General features: G+C 39.9%; 1 protein-coding gene across 1 annotated transcript in view; it reads right to left on the bottom strand.

Annotated features, from left to right (window-relative positions):
• Pik3c2g (phosphatidylinositol-4-phosphate 3-kinase, catalytic subunit type 2 gamma) overlaps window positions 1–21,816 on the bottom strand; it is a 367,852-nt gene that overhangs the window by 334,392 nt on the left and 11,644 nt on the right.

The following is a 21,816-nucleotide window of genomic DNA, read 5'->3' as shown; positions in this document are numbered from 1 at the left end:
TCTGCGTCTAGCTAAGCAGCCTTAGCGTTCGGAATCGGAACTCAGATGATGTGTTCTCAAAAGAGCACAGAGTAAAATGGACCGCTCTAAAAATGGCAGCCCTTGGCCTGAAAAACTCTGGGTAACTGTGCAATGCTTAGAAGAGAGGGCAGAAACTAAGTAATAAGATTCGATAAGAGCCATCTTGGGTTTACCTGAACTGCAAACGTAGGAAACACAGCAGGTTTTTAGAGTGTTAATAAGTAGAAGATAGAGCAAATAAGGATTTTACTAATACAGGGCACACATCGAAGGCACTGAAGCTAACCCGTCTGTATTTTCAGAACGATGGGAGAAAATGCGTGCCCATCACAGATGACACCGTCTCTGGGAAAGCACGGAGATGGAAGGCCGATTGGAAATTCTGAAGTCTTTTTTTCCTGCCGCACTGAGCTTGTGTAGGCGTTGTCAGATGCAGTCGAACATTCTGACTTTAACCTTCTAGACTCTCATCTTCCTCACTGCAACCCGCAGCCTGTTATCAATGTCTGTTATATATTACACAGTTACAACATTCTTAATATTTACACAACGTGTTCTTCGTTTCATCTTACTTTGAGATTTTTTTTTATTAGAAACTCACTCAAGTGAAGGCAAAAGGGAGTGGGAGGACATTTTCGTCATCATTTTCACAAACCCCACATTTTCTTGATGATGGCTGGTCCTACAGAGACCTCACATCCATTTAGACTCCTCAACCCTCCTTTGTCTGATTTCCCGAGGTCACCATTTTTGAAAGCTACTGACTTGACTCAAATCAATCAATCCATCTCTTCACACTCGTACTTCCCAACTTTTACATTGACTTATTCAGGATCAGTTTTCAAGCATTTTAGGTCAAATAACAGACACACAAAAAGGTATTTTTTAAAAAAGATAATGTGAACTGGCTTCCGGGAGTGCAAAGCTCAAATTTATAATGAAGCTTAGTGTGCTGGAGTGACACTTGTGGTCACCATTTCCATTTGGAAGGGAGGTAGAGATAACACTGAATAGTGTCTTTGTTCTGAAACAGTAAAATTTAGGAGCACATTTGAGGCTTACATATTAGGTGTGTTATCCTTTAACTCCTCAGAGAGTCTAGCGCATGCCACGGAAAACTGGTTTCAAAACTTATTTGCATATACCAATGGGACAGTAATTCTTTTTCTTGGATATGTCTGGCAAGATAAAGACAGCCTTCAGCTCTTGTGTGTAGGCTCTGGGAGATGATCTAGCAGGAGGCCTTTTTTTTAGGCCAGCAGGAGCACATCCGCAATCGGAGAGCTCTAGAGATGGGCACTTGTTGCAACTGCTTAAGGACCAACAAGCAGTGCTTTGGAAAGAACCAGCAATACTTTACTATTGTCAGACGACAAGGAGAGCTCGAAGCGGTTGAGGCAACTGTTTCCCTGTGGACAGCAGTCATAGCCCTGCCACACACACTCGTGTTATCAGATAACGTCTCCTCGCAATAGATGAGGGAACTTGAGAATTCGTTTCCAACAATTTACTTGATGTTCAGAGATTTCTTTTACACGAAAACCATTTGTGTAAGCAAGAGGGTTAGTCAAAGAAGTCTCAGCCTGTATAGCTTCAAGAATATAGAATTCTAGACAGGATTGAGATATAGCCGGGGGGCGGGGGGAGTTGTTTTCCAATCAGAGGGCATTGATTTTGCAAAGCCAAAAGGGAAAACTGTGAAGGAGGACACAGGAGTGGGAGAATGAGGAGACAGAGGAGGTGCAAAAATGAGGAGAAAGCAAATGAAGAAACAATCAACATGTCAACAGTCGGCTGTCCTAGGTGCTGAGTTACGGAGTAGAAAACACCGACATGCTTTAAAAGACCCTAGGAGGGTTAGTGTCTTCAGGTGTTGACAGCAATATGATGTTGCAAGGAAGTAGAGATATGACGTCTGATACATTTAGGAGAAGAAAACTGACCTAGAACCTAAAAGGATAGTTAAAGCTCCCCACATTGCCATGGCTGGGGAAGACACATTATCCATAAAGCCCCGGGGAATAACTTTCGGACAATCAAAGTGATTGATACGTCAATGGAAGTACAGAGCTAGGGGTTTGCAAGCTCATCTGCTGCTGCCAATGGCAGTGCCAACAAAGATGAGTTCTAACAACAATAGATTGTAAAGCTACAAAAATAGAGGGCTTGCATCGTCTCCTGTTTGGCAAACATGGGATGTAAGGCCTGCATGTTGATGATGACCTTCCCAGGGAAGAGTCCCAGAGGAAAAGAGCATCAGAAAAGGTGTGTGTGTGTGTGTGTGTGTGTGTGTGTGTGTGTGTGTGTGTGTACATGTATGTGTGTGTCCCTTCACATAAATCTATCAGGGATCAAGATAATAACATTTAATCTTCACTTCTCCTACTTTCAACACCACAATCAGATCAATTTTATACCCATACAATAAATAACTCCCAACAGAAAATAAATCTTAATAGATGAAGTGTGTGAGGTCTTATCACACACAAAACACATATTCAAGCCACAGCCATGAACACTGAATACATCCATGTGCTTTCAGACAACTCAGATACTTTGATATTTTAACTATGGTTCAATATGGCTGCCCTGACATTGTTAACACCCTTGAGATTCATTTACCATTTTGAAGCCTTTACTAATTGTGAGTGATCTCATTAGTTGTTGTTATTCTCAGATTATTTTTTACGTGATAGCAGATAAAACTGCCCAACGGCCCTAGAATCCCTCATACCCATGAGAGTTAATATTCTCTGAAATGAAAAATTAGACCTGAAATTATCAGGGTGAATTTATGAAGTTAAAGAAGTACCTGTGGTTTATTTCTCCACCTACCCATCATTAGTCATAGTTGTTCCCTAAATAGGGTATAAATGGAAATAGGACATCTCTCAGTAGCAATGAGAATCATTAATATCTAGAGGTCAGGGCCATGAGATGATGGTTCAGCAATTGCTGCTAAGGCTGAGGGCCCGAATCGAATCCCTGTCACTTACATAGTAAAAAGAGAGAACAGAAGTCCTCTGGCTTCCACACTCTTGCTGTGGTAGGCATGCACACATTCACATGTATGTGCAAACAGATCATAAACATGATCAACAAATAAATTAATTAAAACATTATTTTGAAAAGGGCAAAAATCCGTGTTGCTTGGGAGAGAAGCTGATATGTAGGTGAATATTGCAAAAGATAAACTGAGATATCCCATAATGCCTGTGAGTAAAGAGTTAGAAAGAGCAATGTGCAAATTCATTTGAATAACAAAAAACCAAGGATAGCTAAAACTATTCTCAACAATAAAAGAACTTCTGGGGGATTCACCATCCCTGACCTCAAGCTGTATTACAGAGCAATAGTGACAAAAACTGCATGGTATTGGTACAAAGACAGGCAGGTAGATCAGTGGAATAGAATTGAAGACCCACACACCTATGGTCACCTGATCTTTGACAAAGGAGCTAAAACCATCCAGTGGAAAAAAATAGCATTTTCAAAAATGGTGCTGGTTCAACTGATGGTCAGCATGTGGAAGAATGCAAATTAATCCATTCTTATCTCCTTGTACAAAACTCAAGTCCTAGTGGATCAAGGACAACAACATCAAACCAGAAACACTGAAGCTAATAGAAGAAAAACTAGGGAAGCATCTGGAACACATGGGCACTGGAGAAAATATCCTGAACAAAACACCAATGGCTTATGCTCTAAGACCAAGAATCAACAAATGGGACCTCAAAAAACTACAAAGCTTCTGTAAGACAAAGGACACTGTCATTAGGACAAAATGGCAACCAACAGACTGGGAAAAGATCTTTACCAATCCTATATCTGATACAAGGCTAATATCCAAAATATACGAAGAACTCAAGAACTTAGAGTCCAGAGAATCAAATAATCCTATTAAAAATGGGGTACAGAGCTAAACAAGAATTCTCAACTGAGGAATGCCGAATAGCCAAGAAACACCCATAGAAATGTTCAACATCCTTAGTCATCAGGGAAATGTAAATCAAAACAACCCTGAGATTCCACCTCACATCAGTCAGAATGGCTAAGATCAAAAATTCAGGTGACAGCAAATTCTAGTGAGGATGTGGAGAAAGAGGAACACTCCTCCATTGTTGGTGGGATTGCAGACTGGTACAACCACTCTGGAAATCAGTCTGGAGGTTCCTCAGAAAATTGGGCATAGTACTACCTGAGGACCCAGCTATACCACTCCTGGGCATATACCCAAAAGATGCTCCAACATATAACAAGGACACATGCTCCACTATGTTCATAGCAGCCTTGTTGATAATAGCCAGAAGCTGGAAAAAACCGAGATGCCCTTCAACAGAGGAATAGATACAGAAATTGTGGTACTATTAAACTATTAAAAACAATTACTTCATGAAATTCATAGGCAAATGAATGGAACTAGAAAATATGATGCTGAGTGAGGTAACCCAGTCACAAAAGAACACACATGTTATGCACTCACTGATAAGTGGATATTATCTCAAATGCTCAGAATACCCAAGATACAATTTACAGACCACAAGAAGCTCAAGAAGAAGGAAGACCAGAGTGTCAATTCTTCATTCCTTCTTAGACGGGGGAACAAAATACTCACACAAGGAAATATGGAGACAAAATGTGGAGCAGAGACTGAAGGAAAGGCCACTCAGACACTGTCTCACCTGGGCATCCATCCCACATACAGTCACCAAACCCAGACATTATTGTGGATGCCAAGAAGTGCTTGCTAACAGGAACCTGATATGGTTGTCCCATGAGAGGCTCTTCCAGAACCTGGCAAATAAAGAAGTGATGGTCACAGCTAACCATTGAACTGAGAACTGGGTCCCCAATGGAGGAGTTAGAGAAAGGACTGATGGAGCTGAAGGGGTTTGTCACCCCAAGGAAGAACAACATCAACTTAGCAGACACCCCATAGCTCCCAGGGACTAAACCACCAACCAAAGAGTACACATGGAAGGATCCATGACTCCAGTCCCATATGTAGCAGAGGATGGCCTTCTCAGGCATCAATAGGAGGAGAGGTCCTTGGTCCTCTGACGGTCCCCAGTGTAGGGGAATGCCAGGGCGGGGAGGCAGTAGGGAATGGGTGGATGGGTGGGGATCACCCTCACAGAAGCATGATGAGAGGGGATGAGATATGGTATTTCCTGAGGGGAAACTGGGAAACGGTTTGAAATGTAAATAAAAAAAACCCAAAAACATAATGAAGGGTTAAAGGATGCCTTTCAACTGAAAGAGGTTCTTTCTTACTGACTCACAAGTGTAACAATAGAAAATGAGTTTAATATATCAGATATGTTAAAATCCATGAATTGATAATACTAAATACATGGAATTAACTGTCTTGTAAACCCTTGATATTTTAAGATCTCATATGTTTCCCTCCCTCCCTCCCTCCCTCCCTCCCTCCCTCCCTCCCTCCCTTTGTCCCTCCTAAAATCTGTATCCTTGAACTCATGACAATCCTACCTATTGCCTCAGCTTTTCAAGCACTGAAGGTACAAGTACGAGCCATCATACCCGGGCAAAGGTGGAATGTGTAATGAAGATGTTGACCTATAAGCTACTTCCAGGAAAAGTCCTTCACAGACTTGGAAGAGAAGACAAGGCTCTCTGGATCCAGCAAGTATAAAGGGGTTAAGGCAGTGCATCAAGGTGTTCAAGCCTCCAGAGAGAGGAGTGCTACACTGTATCTCTGGACTGTAACAGTGCGCTGCAGGATTGGGTGCTTCCCTCTCATTCCTTGCTTTGGATACAGATCTCATTTCTTGCTTTTCCTTTAAATGAACAGTTGCCCAAGGAAACCTCAGTCTCCCCATAGGAGAGGGAGGGGGCTCGAGAAGGGATTAAAGCACCTTGTGTAGAGTAGATCTCAGTAGAGACATAATGATGACTTCTATGCTTTCAGGAGATGTGGGTCAGGCAGTTCAGAGCAGTTCTTTCAATTATGTTGAAGATCATATGTAAATGTTTTAAAAATGTTCTTTTAGTGACAGACTTGCTATGTCCCTCAGAAAAATCTGATGAGTTCAAATGTGTTTCTTTAAAAATGTGATCTCTCCTTAAAAGGATTATATCTTTTCGTTATGAATTTCTGATGATAGATTGCCCCCTGGCATTTTGAGCCAATTAGAAGGCCAGTTAAACCACAAACAACTCTGTAATCATGTCGTAGAATCCTGGTCCAAGATGACTACTCCAATTCCTTTCTGTAGATGTTTGATTCATTTTTATTTTGAGTTCTTGAGACAAGGTCTCTCTATGTGGTCCAGGATAGCCTTGAACTCAGTGTAGTCCACGTTAACCCTGAACTTGTTGATTCTCTTGCCTCAACATCCCTAGAGATTACAAGCTACAATACTGCATGACTTTCCTTAGCTCCTTTTTGAACCCATTGATATCTCTATTTAAATAAAGTCCTTAAATACTTTACTGGGAGATAACAATAGCCCCTGAGCCAGATCAAATGTTACACTGGGGTCTGTGTACAATATACACAGAAGCAACAGAAATGAAAGCAATGGGTCAGGAAACTCATCTTCACTTTCACTCACAGGTGTCTCCCTTGCTCTAACTCAACTTCCTATGACTCAGATTCGTCATTGACATACAGATAGGATAAGTGTTTTTCATTAGGGGAAATCAGTTCTTTACAACGTAACTTGTCAGTGAGTGACAGAAAATTCCTGTCATTTATGGCTGTTGATCTACCATATTCTCTAACTGAAAATGCTTCTCCTTTGGCTTTTCTACCTAGCTCCACGACTTTATATACTCTCCTTAAAATGCAAAGAGTATATACGTGTGTGTATGCATGGGCATGTGTGTATGTGTATGCATTTATGTGGGTGCATGGGCACATGCATGTGTGTACACCCATGTCTGTGCATGCACATGCGTGTGCTGTATTCATATTCGTTTCCATCTGGCTGCAGCATCACTGTTAAATATTAATATATCATAGAAAAATTTCCATCCCTGTAAAAGGTTCTCCTCACTGTAAATATTTGCCTGAGATGGAAGTGGAGGAAAAATAATTCAGTGTTTTTCTTATTCTTGGGGGAGCTTGAATGTGGGTCTGGAGTCAAATTGATAAACAGCTTTATCTCATAAATTAACCTCGAGGAGCGGTACCGTCTTCCCAGGGCATTAGGTGAGAAGTGCTGTGTGGCTGTGCACAGCTCAGGGGCACGGAAAATCTTTGTGCTGAGCCCACAAACACACGGGAAGGGAAGAGAGAAGATGGTCACAACTTACAGCCTTGGTCACTGTCCTAGCGGCTAGGCCTGTGCCTGCCTCTTCACCACATATTCTTGAATTTCTAGGTCAGTTAAGTATTCAAAATGCTAATGTGCTTATGTAATCAATAATTCATTTGAAAGACAAAGACATAATGACAGATTTAGTGCCAGCATGAAAGATCTTAGAAAAATCTCAGAGGGTGACTAGAGCAAAAATCAGTAATAATGTGAATATATTGGCCACTTTACCAGTTTCGGAAAGGATTTTATTTTACTAATAAAAATGATTTATAATACACAGAATTCCTTTGTAGAATATAACATGTCTTCCCCATGAATTAGAATAAAATTTGAATGAAGAACACAAGGGGACAGCTTAAAAAAATCATAAAACAACGTGCAAAGTCTAGCTCCCTGTCATAATCTTTAGATGTGACATGATTTCTTTAGAATGTCATATGCCTATTAATATGATTTAGTTCATCAAAAATCTTTTAATGAAGAGGCAAGACTCTGTTTATAGTTTAGTGTCAGTGACTGTGAAGACTGGCAAGCATTTTGCCAATCCACTTTCTACCATATGTTAAGTCAGAATAGATGAGATAGGAATGGAAGGAAGATATAACACACACCACACACACACACACGCACACACACACACACACACACACACACACACACCACACACACACCTCTCTCTCTCTCTCTCTCTCTCTCTCATATGCACACTACACTGACTGGAAATTATTTGATTATCTGAAGGAATTCCAGGCCTGAAGCGCTGGTAGGCCTACAGCTTGCTCTCTGTGCCTGCTCACACACTGGGAAAGGTCCGTTCAGGTCAGTTTTCTCTACCAGTTCCCTGCAGACTCAGCCTCCTTCTGTGGCAGCCGGTGCATGCTTCTTGCATGCTTTCTGTGAGTAAAACTTGCATTAATGCAAAATACACAGTGTCAATGATTGCCCAGTATTTAATTTTCACCTTCTGGGTAGAGAATAATTTTTAGGATAGAAATGGAGAGAGAGTGCAGAAAGGGGCCAGCCCTAGCAAGAAAAACCTGTATTGTTCTTAGTTACACAGAGTGAGCTTATCTGTTCAAACCAATTAGCTGGGCAAACAAACAAAAAACAAAAACAAAAAACAAAAAACAAACAAACAAAAAAAAACCCCAACACCCCCCCAAAACAAATAAAACAAACGGAAACAACAAAAACAATAAAGGAGAAGCCCACATCTCAGAAAGAAATTAAGTTATGGCTAGTGACAAGAAAAGAGTTGAAGGGTATTTTCTTTTTTTTTTAAGATTTATTTACTTGTTATATATAAGTACACTGTAGCTGTCTTCCAAGCCACCAGAAGATCTCATTACAGATGGTTGTGAGCCATCACATGGTTTCTGGGAACTGAACTCAGGACCTCTGGAAGAGCAGTTACTACTCTTAGCCACTGAGCCATCTCTCCAGCCTGAGAGATGTTTTCATTTTCAGGTTTTCAAGCTTAAAATGTTGCAGAGCTTCTCTGACAAAAGTTAGGCAGACAAAGTAACAAAAAGGAACTTATTCTGCTACAAAGACTCTGGGTGACCGATGAAGAAGACGGTCATCTGCAGTGCATGAGTAATTAGTTAAAGCAGCCCCAGAGAGGGAGCAGGTAGCAAATGACGAAAACACAGTGCTATGATTTTAACAGAGAGAAGAGATCAATCACTTAACCAAGAAGCCCCGAGAGGTAAATAAGAAAACCTAGAGGTGGGTAACTGTGGATAAAAAGATAGCTCTAAACACGGGTATCACACCCACACACAAATATGGTACACACACGCTTATAAAGGAGAAAAGCGTTTAATCACTGTAGTGCGGAAAGAAAGGGGGAGTGGCGTCAGCTCACTTTATCATTGGAAAAAGTTTCACAGTTCTGCGGGTAGACATGACGTTTGTTTGTTTGTTTGTTTTGTTTCTTGAGACAAGGTTTCTCTGTGTAGCCCTGGCTGTCCCAGAGCTCATTCTGTTCATCAGGTTGGTTTTGAACTCACAGAGATCCACCTGCCTCTGCCTCTTGAGTGCTAGGCTCAAAGGTGTGAGCCACCACTGCCTGGCCAGGCAAATGTAACTTTTATTCCTCTGGTGTAATTATCATCTCTTAGGGCTACTTATTCTGTCTACTAACCCAGGCCTATCCCTGGAAGTGTCCAGCCTCCAGACAATCTAATGTGGGCCTGGAATGTTTGCAGCCTCTGAGACCTGCTGCTGAATAAGCTCGTCCCTTTTAGTTTTTTTCTGAACTCTGGCTGGCTGGCTGGCTGGCTGCTCTGGCTCGAAACTCCTCTCCATGTTAACTGATTCATTGTTGCTCATTCCCTGGCTTCTGACATTTTGTTCCTCTTGGTCTCAAACTAACTCTAACAATCTGTTCTAATCTTCTGGCTCCTCTCTCTCTGGTTGTTTGTCATTACTTGTGTCTGGTTTGTTCTCTCTGAAACCTGTCTCTATAAAACTCTCCCGGTAAAACTGCCTCCTCCTCCTCTTCTTCTCTCTGTCCTGGTCCTTCAAGTAGCTTCCTTTCCTCTCTCTTCTAGCGAGAGTTGGGCATATCCTATTCTGCGAAATCTTTCTCTAACTCATCACGTGCTGAGGGTGACGCAGGAGGAACTACATATGGCTTTAGAACTGGTGGAATGTGATCTTCCTGCTACCACTGTCATATGGGTAAGCCTTGGTGTGGCACGGCCCCGAGGACTACGAGTCCTGAGGACATCAGGCTGTTTTGGAGATTTGCTCTGATGCAGCCCTCACATCCCTCTTAATCTAAGAATTGTATGAAAACTCTAAGGGGGCTTCTAGTCCCGTATTGGGCAGTATATCTGACAATAACAATAACAACAACAACAACAACAATAATAATAACAACACTTGATTGCTTTCGGGCATTGCTGCTAGAACTTTCCTTGCTTCAACCACTCTCTCTGTGTGTGAGTGTTTGACTTCCCCTCCCCTCTAACTGCTGCAGCCTCTGTAGGTATCTGGATGCACCTCAGTCAGCTGCTCTCAACCCTGACCCCTCATCAGCTGTCTGCCTCTGCTTACCCTCTGGTGCCAAAGCTGGTCTTTTGCAGTCACATGGTCTGCCACTCAATTAGGCATTGCTTTCAAACATGGCTGCTTCCTTCTATAAACTAACTTTATCTTCGTTGTTTGGGACTAAAAGTGTGTACTAAGGGTGTGTCCGTATTCCAGTCAGAATGATTAAGGGTGTGTGCAAAGGGCGAGCTACACAATAACTAGAAACATTTTTTTTCATTTTTAACACAATCTTGGGGTTCACAGTGTGATCAAATATGTGAACACACCCCCTGCATGCACATGTACACACAGTATTAATAAAGGAGTTGAAAGATCTGAGATTATTTAAACTAAAATTGAAATTCATGTAAACATGTTTTATGATAAGTATCCAGTTTACCTATCACACATAGAGAAAAGTTTTAAAATTTCATGTATATGAATACTTGAAAATCTTTGTTTTCTTCTAATGAGAAATGTATCAGTAAAGAAAATATTTGCCAAAGCCACAATTAACAACTATGAAGTTAGGGGCATTATTTCAAGATAAGTTGATATTATTTTAGTATAAAATATTATTGCAGACATTTTAAAGCAGCAATTAAAAATATTTTAGGGGTAGGGAGGTGACTCAGTGGGTAAATGCACGTGTATCTGAATGTGGGTCCTGCAAACCCTGTATAGGCTGGACATAAGGGCATGTCCTGGTTTCTGCAATGCTGGGGAGGCCAACACAGGTAAACATCTGTGCCTCACTAACCAGATGGTCCAGCAAAAGCAGAGAGCCCTGAGTACAGTAAGAGAGCCTGAAAACCTGAGGAAAATGATAGAGGAAGACTCCTGACATCAACCTTTAGACTACACACACACACACACACACATACACACACACACACACACACATGAACACACATGTACAGCTACATACATGCATACCTATACACACACTCACACCTACACACATTTGGACACCTACATACACATGCATGCACACACACATGTGAACACACCCCCTGCATGTACATGTACACACAGTATTAATAAAGGAGTTGAAAGATCTGAGATTATTTAAACTAAAATTGAAATTCATGCAAAAATTTCCATTTAGTAATCAGAAAGGATAATAGTGCTACTACTATTTTATCATTTATTTAAGTAAAAGATTCATACATATATTCATTTATATTGGCAAGCATTGTGGAGACAGTAGTTCAGGGAAATGACATATATTTTCAGAAGACATAAGGAATCATAATTAGCTAACTTTCTAGTAACAGTAGGAAATAGCACATTATAGTTGTGGTTTAAGAACAGAAGCAAGGAATCTCATTGGTATCTCTCATGCCCACATTTACTTAGAAGTAGTTGATTGAGTGAAAAACCTTATTCAGGCCCTGTCTGCCCAGTCTCCCTGGGGCAAGTCAGGAGCAGCGAGCTACACCCTGTTCCCTAGCTCCATTTTCCAGCTTACATCTCTGCCTGCATTCCAGAAGGGCTGCTGGCACCAGAGATATCCAGGTGGAGACACCTTTACTTCCAATCCCCCTGGGCCACACCCACCAGTGGCGAGCTGCACCCTGTCCCCTGAGCTTTGCTTGCATTTCCAGAGGCCTATCAGTACCAGGGAAAATCAAGTAGGATTCTACCCCAGGTCTCTAGATGGACAGGTCTGTTCCCTTTCCTCTGCAGTCCATTTTCAGGCCCACAACTTTGCTTCAAGTTCTAGAAATTTCCCTGCAGGTACCAGAGAAACAAAATGACTAAAAGCCAGCTTAAGAACATAACCAACCAGGGCCAAAGCAATATGGCATCACTAGAATCCAGTAATCCTAATACAGCAAGCCCTGGATATTCTAACTCAGCTGAAGCATAAGAAAATGACCTTAACTCCAAGCTTAGGAAGAGGATAGAGACCTTTAAAAAAGAAATGAATAAATGTCTTAAAGAAATGAAGGAAAATACAATCAAACAGGTGAAGGAATTGAATAAAACTGTTCAAGACATGAAAATGGAAATAGAAGCAACAAAGAAAACAGAAACTGAGGGAGTCCTAGAGATGGAAAACCTAGGTAAGAGAATGGGAACAGAGAGGCAGCATCACCAACAAAATATAGGAGATGGGAGAGAAAATCTTAGGCATAGAAGATACTATTGAAGAAATTGATATACCAGTCAAAGAAAATGTTAAATCTAAAATGTTAAATCTGGGTCATTATGAAAGACCAAACCAAAGAATAATAGGAATAGATGGGGAACATTCTCACTTGCAAGGCTCACAATCTGTTTTCAATAAAATCATAGAGGAAATTGCTTTCAACCTAAAGAAAGAGATGCCTACAAACATACAAGAACCTTACAGAACACCCAATACATTGGACCAGAAAAGAAAACCCTCCTGACACCCAATAATCAAAACACTACTTATACGGGACAGAGAGTAAAGTAAAATATAAAGTAAAATATAAAGGCAGAACTATCAGAATTCTATCTGACTTCTCAAGAGAGACTCTAAAAGCCAGAAGGGCCTGGGCAGATGGTCTTTGGCAACAGAAACCACAGATGCCAGCCCAGACTACTATACCCAACAAAACTCTTAAATTACCATAAATGGAGAAAACAACATATTCTATGACATAACCAAATTTTGACAATATCTATCCACAAATCCAGCTCTGTAAAAGATGCTAGAAAGAAAACCCAACCCAAGGAGGTTAACGAAAGCCAAGAAAACATGGGAAATAATAATTCTACAACAGCAGAACCAAAGGAAGCGAAACACAGGCACACTCAAGTGCACACACATACATGCACACACACATGCATGCACGCTACCTCTGTCAATATTGAAATAACAGGAATTAACAATCATTGGTTATTAATATCTCTCAACATTAGTGGACATTCCCCAATAAAATACACCACAGGCTTACACAATGGATGGGTAAACAGGGTCCATCACTGAGTTGCATAAAAGAAACACACCTCAGCAACAAAGATAGATACTACTTCAGAGTAAGGAGCTGTAAATGATCTCCAAGCACAAACAAGCTGGAGTAACCGTTGTAATATTGAATAAAATAGACTTTCAACCAAGAGTATTCAAAAGAGATGGAGAAGGACACTCCATATGTGTCAAAGGAAAAAAATCCATGAAGATTATGTCTCAATTCTAAGAATCTGCACCATAAATTTGAGGGCACCCAAATTTGTAAAAGAAACATCATTAAACCTTAATTTACACATTGAACATGTGTAAATTCATTTCATTCAAATACAAAAGAATATACCTTTTTCTCAGCACCTCATAGAACCTTCTCCAGAAATTAACATGTATGTGGCCACAAAACAAGTTTCAAGAGATACAAAATTTTAAATAACTCACTGTATCTTACCATGGAATAAAGCTAGACTTCAACAACAATAAAAACAACAGAAAGCCTTCATACTCATAGAAACTGAACTATTCTCTTCTCGGTGACCACTTGGTCAAGTAAGAAATAAAGAAAAGACTTTGTAGCATTCTAAGACAACGAAGGCACAGCATACCCAAACTTAGGGGGCACAATGAAAGCAGTGCTAAAAGGAAGGTTCATGGCACCAAGTGCCCTCATTAAAAAAACGGATAGATCCCATACTAGAAATTTAATGGCACACCTATCTGAAAGCTCTTGGAAGAAAAAGAAGCAAACACATCCAAGAGGTGTAGATGGAAACACAGGGATAAAATCAATACATTATAAACAAAAAGAACAATACAAAGTAGTCAATGTATCCAAGAGCTGGCTCTTTAAGAAAATCAATGATATAGACAAACTCAGTCAAACTAACTAAAAGCCAGAGAAAAAAATATACAGACTAACAAAATCAGAAATAAAGATACTAATTAAATTCAAAGAATCATTAGGTCTTACTTAAAAAACCCACAATACCACAAAATTGGAAATTTTAAATATAATGTTTTCCTTGATTGGTTCCACTTACCAAACTTAAATCAAATTAGGTAAACTATTTAAAAAGTCATATAACCAGTAAGGAAACTAAAGCAGACATTATAGGTCTCTTAACCAAAACCCCCAGAACCAGGTGGTTATAGTACCACCTTTAAAAAGGAGCTAAGACTAACACTCCTCAAACTATTTCACAAAATAGAAACAGAAGAAACAGTGCAAAACTCACTTTATGAGGCCACAGTCACCTTGATAACTAAACCACACGAAAGGGGCAACAAAGAAAGAGAATTTGAGACCAATTTCTCTTATTAATGCAAAAATATTCACAAACCAAATCCAGGAACACATCAAGAACGCCATCCACCACAATAAAGAAGGCTTCCTTCCACGGATGCAGGGATGATTCAATATACAAAAACACAACAACATAATCCACCATGTACACAAACTGAAAGATAAAGTCACACAATTATGTCATTAGATTCTGAAAAAAGCCTTTGACAAGACCCAACACCCCTTCATGTTAAAAGTTGAAGAGAGATCAGAGATACAAGGAACAAACCTAAACATAATCAAAGCAATATACAGCAATCCAATAGCTGACATCAAATTAATTGGAGAGCAACTTAAAGAAATTCCACTAAAATCAGGGACAAGGTTCTCTGCTCTCTATCTATGCAATATAGTACTTGAAGTTTTAACTAGAGCAATAAGGCAACTAAAGGAAAGCAAGGGGATACAAATTAGAAAGGGAGATGACAAAGTATCAATATTTGCAGATGATATGATAGTATAAATAAGGGACCCTAAAAATTCTACCAGAGAACTCCTACAACTGATAATACCTTCAGCAAAGTGACTGGATACAAAATTAAATAAAAAAAAATCAGTAGTCCTCTCTCACATAAAAGATAAAGGGGCTGAGAAAGAAATTAGAGTAACAAAGCCCTTTACAATAGCCACAAATATATAAAATATCTTGGTGTAGCTCTAACCATACAAGACCTGTATAACAAGAACTTCAAATCTTTGAAGAAAGAAATTGATAAGATCTCAAAAAAGGAAAGATATTCCATGCTGCTGGATCTATAGGATTCATATAGTAAAAATGCCCATCTTACCCAAAGCAATCCAGAGATTCAACACAATTTGCATTAGAATTCCAAAACAGTTCTTTACAGACCTTAAAAAAATTAATGCTCAACTTCATATGGGGAAACAAAAGCTCTAGGATAGCTAAAACAATCCTGTACAATAAAAGAAATTCTGGAGATAACACTACCCCTGATTTCAAGCTGTTTTACAGAACAATAGTAAAAGAAAACCTCATGGTATTGGCATAAAAAGACAGGTTAATTAATGGAATTGAATCAAACATCCAGAAAAAACACGCAACTATGGACACTTGATTTTTTACAAAGAAGCCACAAAAGGAACCATCTTCAACAAATGTTGTTAGTCTAACTGGGTGTCTCCATGGAGAAGAAGGCAAATAGATTCATATCTATGGCACTGCATAAAACCCAAGCCCAAGTGGATCAAAGACTTCAACATAAAAAAGGATACATTAAATCTGATAGATGAGAAAGTAGGGAATAGCCTTCAACACATTGGCATAGGAGAAAACTCCCTGAACAGAACACCAAGATCTCTGGCACTCAGATCAACAATTAATAAAGGGGACCTCATGAAACTGCAAAGCTTCTGGGAGGCAAAGAACACTGTCACTAGGACAAAAGCATAGCTTGCAGAATGGGGAAAGATCTTTGCCAACCCTATATCTGACAGAGGGCTGATATCCAAAATATATAAAGAACTCAAGGAATTTGATATCAACAAACCAAACAACTCAACTAAAAATAAGGTACATTCTAAACGGGGAATTCTTGACAGAGGAATGTCTAATGACTAGGAAGCATTTAAAGACATGTTCAACATCCTTAGTCATTAGGTACAAATCGAAACCACTCTATGATTACATTTTATACCTGTCAGAATGGCTAAGATCAAAAACTCAAGCTACAGCCCATGCTGTGGAGAATGTGGAACGCAGGGACCAGTTTCTCTTGCTGGTGGGAGTGAAAACTTGTACAACCACCCTGGAAGTCAATTTGGCAGTTTCTCAGAATATTGTGCAATAGTTCTACTTCAAGACCCAAGTATACCACTCCTGGGCATATACCCAATCATGCTCCGTCACACCACAAGGACACTTCTCAATTGTGTTCATAGCAGCTTTATTCATAATAGCCAGAAACTGGGAATGGCCTAGATGTCCTTTAACTTAAGAATGGATAAAGAAAATGTGGCACATTTAAACAATGGAATAGTAATCAGACATTAAAAAATCAAGACATTTGCAGGCAAATGAATGGAACTAGAAAAAAACATGCTGAGGGAGGTTAAACAGACCCAGAAACACAAACATAATGTATACTCACTTATAAATGGATATTAGCCATAAAGGACAAGATAACCATGCCACAATCCACAGACCCAAAGAGGATAAGCAACAAGGAGCACTCAAGGGAGGATGTTTATATCTCACAGAGAAGGAAAAATAATATGGACATCCAGGATGGATAGAGGGAGGAAACTGGGAGGGCATGGGGGTTGGAGAAGAAGAAGAGAGATTAAGTGTAGGGAGAATAGAGGGAGAAAGATCTGGCAGAGAGAACTGGAAATGTTTGAGATGACCTAGAAACCTAGGACAAAGAAAACTACCAGGAATCAATGAGTTTGATGTTAGCTAAGACTGCTAGCAATTGGAGACATGGAGCATGAAACACTCACCTTCTGTAACCAGAAAGACTTCCAATAGAGGGATATGGGTGGGAACACTAAACCAGGCACGGAACATTAGGTCCACAGTTCTTCCTGACTACAAGATATACCGGAACAAAGTTGGAGTAGAAATTGTGGGAGTGACCAACCAATAACTGAGCCAGTTTGAGACCCATACCATTTGTGAGAGAGCCCACCCTGACTCTATTAGTGACAATCTGTTACACTTGGAGACAGGAGCATAACTGTCATCAGAGAGGCTTTACCCAGCTACTGATTAAAACAGATTCAGAGACCTATAGCCAAACATTAAATGGAGCTTAGGGAATTATCTGGAAGAGTAGGAGGAAGGATTGAAGGAGTTATAGAGGTCTACAACACTGCAAGAAAACCTACAGGATCAACTAACCAGAAACCATAGAGGATCACAGACACTCACCAACCAGAGAGCATGCATGGGCTGGACCTTGGCCCTTTACACATATGTAGCAGATGTACAACTTGGTCTTCACGTGGGACCCCTAACAGCAGGAGCAGGGGCTGTCTTTGACTCTATTACCTGCCTTTGGATCTTTGTCCCCTGACTGTCCTGCCTTGTCTAGATTTGATAGAAGTAGATTCACCTAGTCCTGCTTCAATTTGATAGGTCAAGGTGATTTGATAACCATGGGAGGCCAATCTCTGAGGAGAAAAGGAGGGGAAGGGGAGAGGTGAATTGAGAGAGAAGGACTGGGAGAGGAGAATAGAGAGGAAGCTGTGATCTGGATGTAAATTAATTAATTAATTCAAAAAAACTTATCCAGGGCAGATTTGTCCTTGGTGAACTATCTGGAGAACACAGACATTTCTCCTTGTCGCTTCAGGGAATGGCACATAAGATTGAGTGTCACAGCCAAGGGTTTCCTGCTTGTATGGTGCCCAAAATTCTCCCAAATGGTAAAGGTGTTAGGGAAATGATTTAATATGCTATATATGAGCTAGAAAAGAAGGTGTGTGTGTGTGTGTGTGTGTGTGTGCGTGTGTGTGATCAGTTGAGAAATTTCCACTAAATGAGCATAGTACAATGTGAAGTAATATTGGGGTGGCTACTTACATGCTTTCATATAAAACCAATATAAAATTGATTAAAGTACTCTTGATAGCATTTGTTAAGTCTCTGTGTATCTGCAAAGGAAGTTGAAAGCCAGTGAGAAAGTGGGTAATGGCCAGTGTGTAACTGAGGAATGTTTTCAACCACAGACCAAGTTGTCAAAGTGTAAATCAAGGAAAGTTTTCTATTGATTTCTCTAGAGAATGTTCTAGAGTGACTCCTTAGGCCCATATAGACACATAGGAACACACAGAAGCCCTCCTTGCACACACAGCAACGAGAGAACCAAACCAATGCTTACAGCGCTGTACTGTTTCACTCCTGTGGGATAAGAATGTCCTTGTGTTGACTCTGAGGAAGACAATTCTCAGGGTAACTAGATTTGGAAATTCGATCACAGGCAATAGTCAGGTGAGTTAGGTCTGGTGTATCCAAACTCCGGAGTTCCTTTTATTGTTCAGGGAAAGGCAAAGTCATAGTTTTAGGCTTCTGCAGAACACATTCATGTTAAGGTTTTAGATAGGAATGTCGCTTCCTGCATGTTAAGATATGAGATAGCAATGTCACTTGCTGGCAGCTCTGTGAGACGAGGTAAAGTCAGACTGGAAGAATTACCTGAAGTGAGTAAGCATGTGCTTGTCAAGTGACATGTCATGTCTTAAGTGAACTGAAGTGAAATACATACTACTGACATTTATTAATAGACATGCACTAACATACAGTGTATTAGTCAGTGATAATCGTGTAATTAATCTAGTATAACTAAAATTTATTGACTACAAAATATATCACAATATAACATACAACTAATAATTCATGTATTACTGTTATTGTAATTTATATTAACAGCAATAGATAAAGAAATAATAACACACGTGTTTCAACTAGATGCACATAAAGCAAGTGTATATAACATGAACAATCTACAGATCGTTAAATTGGATTTGCTTTTTACCAAAGTGAAAAATTAACTATGGGTACACCAGAAAGAAAGTATAAAGGTTTCTTAAAATTAAGAACATAGAAAGCTATCCTAAGTGATTGGTAACGGAAGCCATAGCACTGAGCTTCTATAGTTATATTTAAAATAGAGAAGACAGGGCTACAGCAAAAACACGTAGAATTCAGAAGGGAACACTATTTGCTACGTTGGCACTTTAGATGTGGGCCTAAAGGTAAGATTCTCGAAACATACATGGCAACCCTTTGTTGCACCAGTAAATCAATTTTCCTAGATCCATAGATAAATCAGGCAAATTATCACTAGCCACACAGAAAATTTGACAAATTTAGTTCATTAGTTGATGTACTGGCCATATGTGGATATTATACCAAGCGATTAGTTATTATTCTTTGTTTCCAAGGACAAGTATTACTTATCGAATCTGACTGCACAACTGGCTAGTATTAATGTAATCCAAAGCCATTAAAGAGATTATTTCTGCTAAATATGGTATAGTAAAACAAAAACCACATGTGTTCTTAAACTTTAGAAAGATTCCTACATAATTCACAAAAGGAGAAATCAAAGAAAGATTTAGAAAATTAGAAATAAAATTTCCAAGAGAAAAGTTTTGTTTGACTAAGTTCAGAGACACACAGCACTTCTACCCAGAATCTGGAGCTAAAGATAAATCTTAAAAATGGAAGACAGAAAACCAAAACCTCAGCAGAAAAAGAAATCATGAAAATGACTTCAATGCAGATATATTCTCATTAAAGAATTGTTGCTAAGGACAGATAGTTTGAAAACGTAAGTAACATTAAGACTCTGTTTGTCATGATTATCTGTATGTTGTTTCACTGGGTCATAAATTTGGAAGAAAAGGAATAATTCAGTTAGAAATAGGCAAATATTTGATGGATAGGAAATGACTTGTCCTCTTTTCCAAGCATCATGAGAATTATACTAATTTTTGCTTATTATGGAAGTCCTCCTCATGAAAACTGGAATCAGTTATGATGACAGGTTGGGAAATTATGGTCTGGGGACTTGCAACCAGTGAGTCAGTGAACACTGTTCTACAGCACTGGATAAAGATATCTCTCTGTGTGTTCTTTCATTTCTCTCCCTCTCTCTTCCCCTCCCTTTTTCCTCCCCTCCCCCTCCAACCCGTCTTCTCTCTGAGCTCAACCATAGTTCGGTTGCATTCTGTTCATTTCACTGACTTGATTTCCTGCTGTCCCAAATGCAGGTGGACATGACAGAGGACGAGAAGCACGTCATGGACTGAGACATTGAGTTGGATTGAGATGGCCTTGGGGACTTGGGTTATTACCAATGGGTGTGGGTGTGGCATGTGTTCATCCCCTCTCCCCGTGCTTCTAACCTGAGACAAGTGTGCATTTGGCAATTCATTCCACAGTGAGCACTGGACATGCGCCACATATAAGGGTTAGTTTTAAGGAATGGGCTACATCTCATTTCTTTTTCCAATCTCAAGCATTAGAAAAGCCACTGTCTGCTAAGACAGACAGGGGAAGAACTGGGGCATGCATTAACACGTGTTGGTCTTTGGTGGTTTCCTAGAGAAGTTGGAAAACAAGAGACAGCAAGATCCCAGTAGGAGCGACAGACAGAAACTAGACAGAGACCACTCTTCTCCCCACAGCCTTTCTGCCAATTTGTTAGGGCCACACTCCTTCTATCGAACAGTAAGTTCTCTTTGCAGTATCTTTGGGGATACAGCAGGCTGGAAAGTATGAATGTGAAGGGAACTCTACCAGCAGATAGGGCTCGGCAGAGCTTGGCACTCTCAGCAATGTCGACTTCAGATCCTTTAGGAGACAAGACAAATAATACCAACGGAATAAGGCTTGTATCAGCCTGAGAGGAGGAGCAAGAAGAGGAGGCAGAAAGGGAGCAGAAGGAGAGGGAGAGAGAGGGAAAGAGATCAGCAGGTATGAGGAAAGCAACAGAAAGCAGCTTTTCAGTTTAGGGAGAATTACATGCTAGATCTCCATTGCAAAATACGGCAGAAATATTACACAACCTGTCGACAGTTTGAAGAAGTAATACATTCGCATTATTTGTATTTGTCTTCCCGTGTTTTGAAGAAGTATTTCCTTTGAGTCTCTTACCTGAAGCAAATCTCTAAAATTGCACATGATCTCACTTCTCTTCAGGCCTCATGGAAGACAAAACAGATCTGCCACACGCCTCTGCTGACACTTAGGTTACTAATAGTGTCCTTGTCTGACCGGTTGGGCTTGTTTAAGAATCTAGTTTTCATCAACCCGGAGGGCCATGTAGAAAAGAAGAGTTTGTACTGACATGATGAATTCAAGAACAAAGCCACAACACCACCAACGAGTTAACTTCTGTGTTCTGTGAAGAATTTATGCCAAATGATTCCCTCCCAACAGAGGGGTACAGGGAGGCGTTGTTGGAAATATAGACATCAGGTAGGCATTTTCTTCCTTAAGTCAGGTTTTCTCCTCTTGGCATATAGAGAGGACTCTGGTTTCCAGAGCCAAGGACTGAGATCAGTCTGTGAGTCTGGTCCACCAAGAGATTATAAATCAACATGTGTTCTTTTTTATTTTAAGTTTGATAAATGATAAACATGACTTTCTTCACCTCAGAATGTATAGTAAGTACAAAAAAACAACCCAAGTGAAAACATTTTTAAAGACTGCAATGAAA

This window comes from Rattus norvegicus, chromosome 4 (genome assembly GCF_036323735.1).
Source record: "Rattus norvegicus strain BN/NHsdMcwi chromosome 4, GRCr8, whole genome shotgun sequence".
NCBI lineage: Eukaryota > Metazoa > Chordata > Mammalia > Rodentia > Muridae > Rattus > Rattus norvegicus.
The sequence above is the reverse complement of the archived record's forward strand: the minus strand, read 5'-3'. Positions and strand labels throughout refer to the sequence as shown.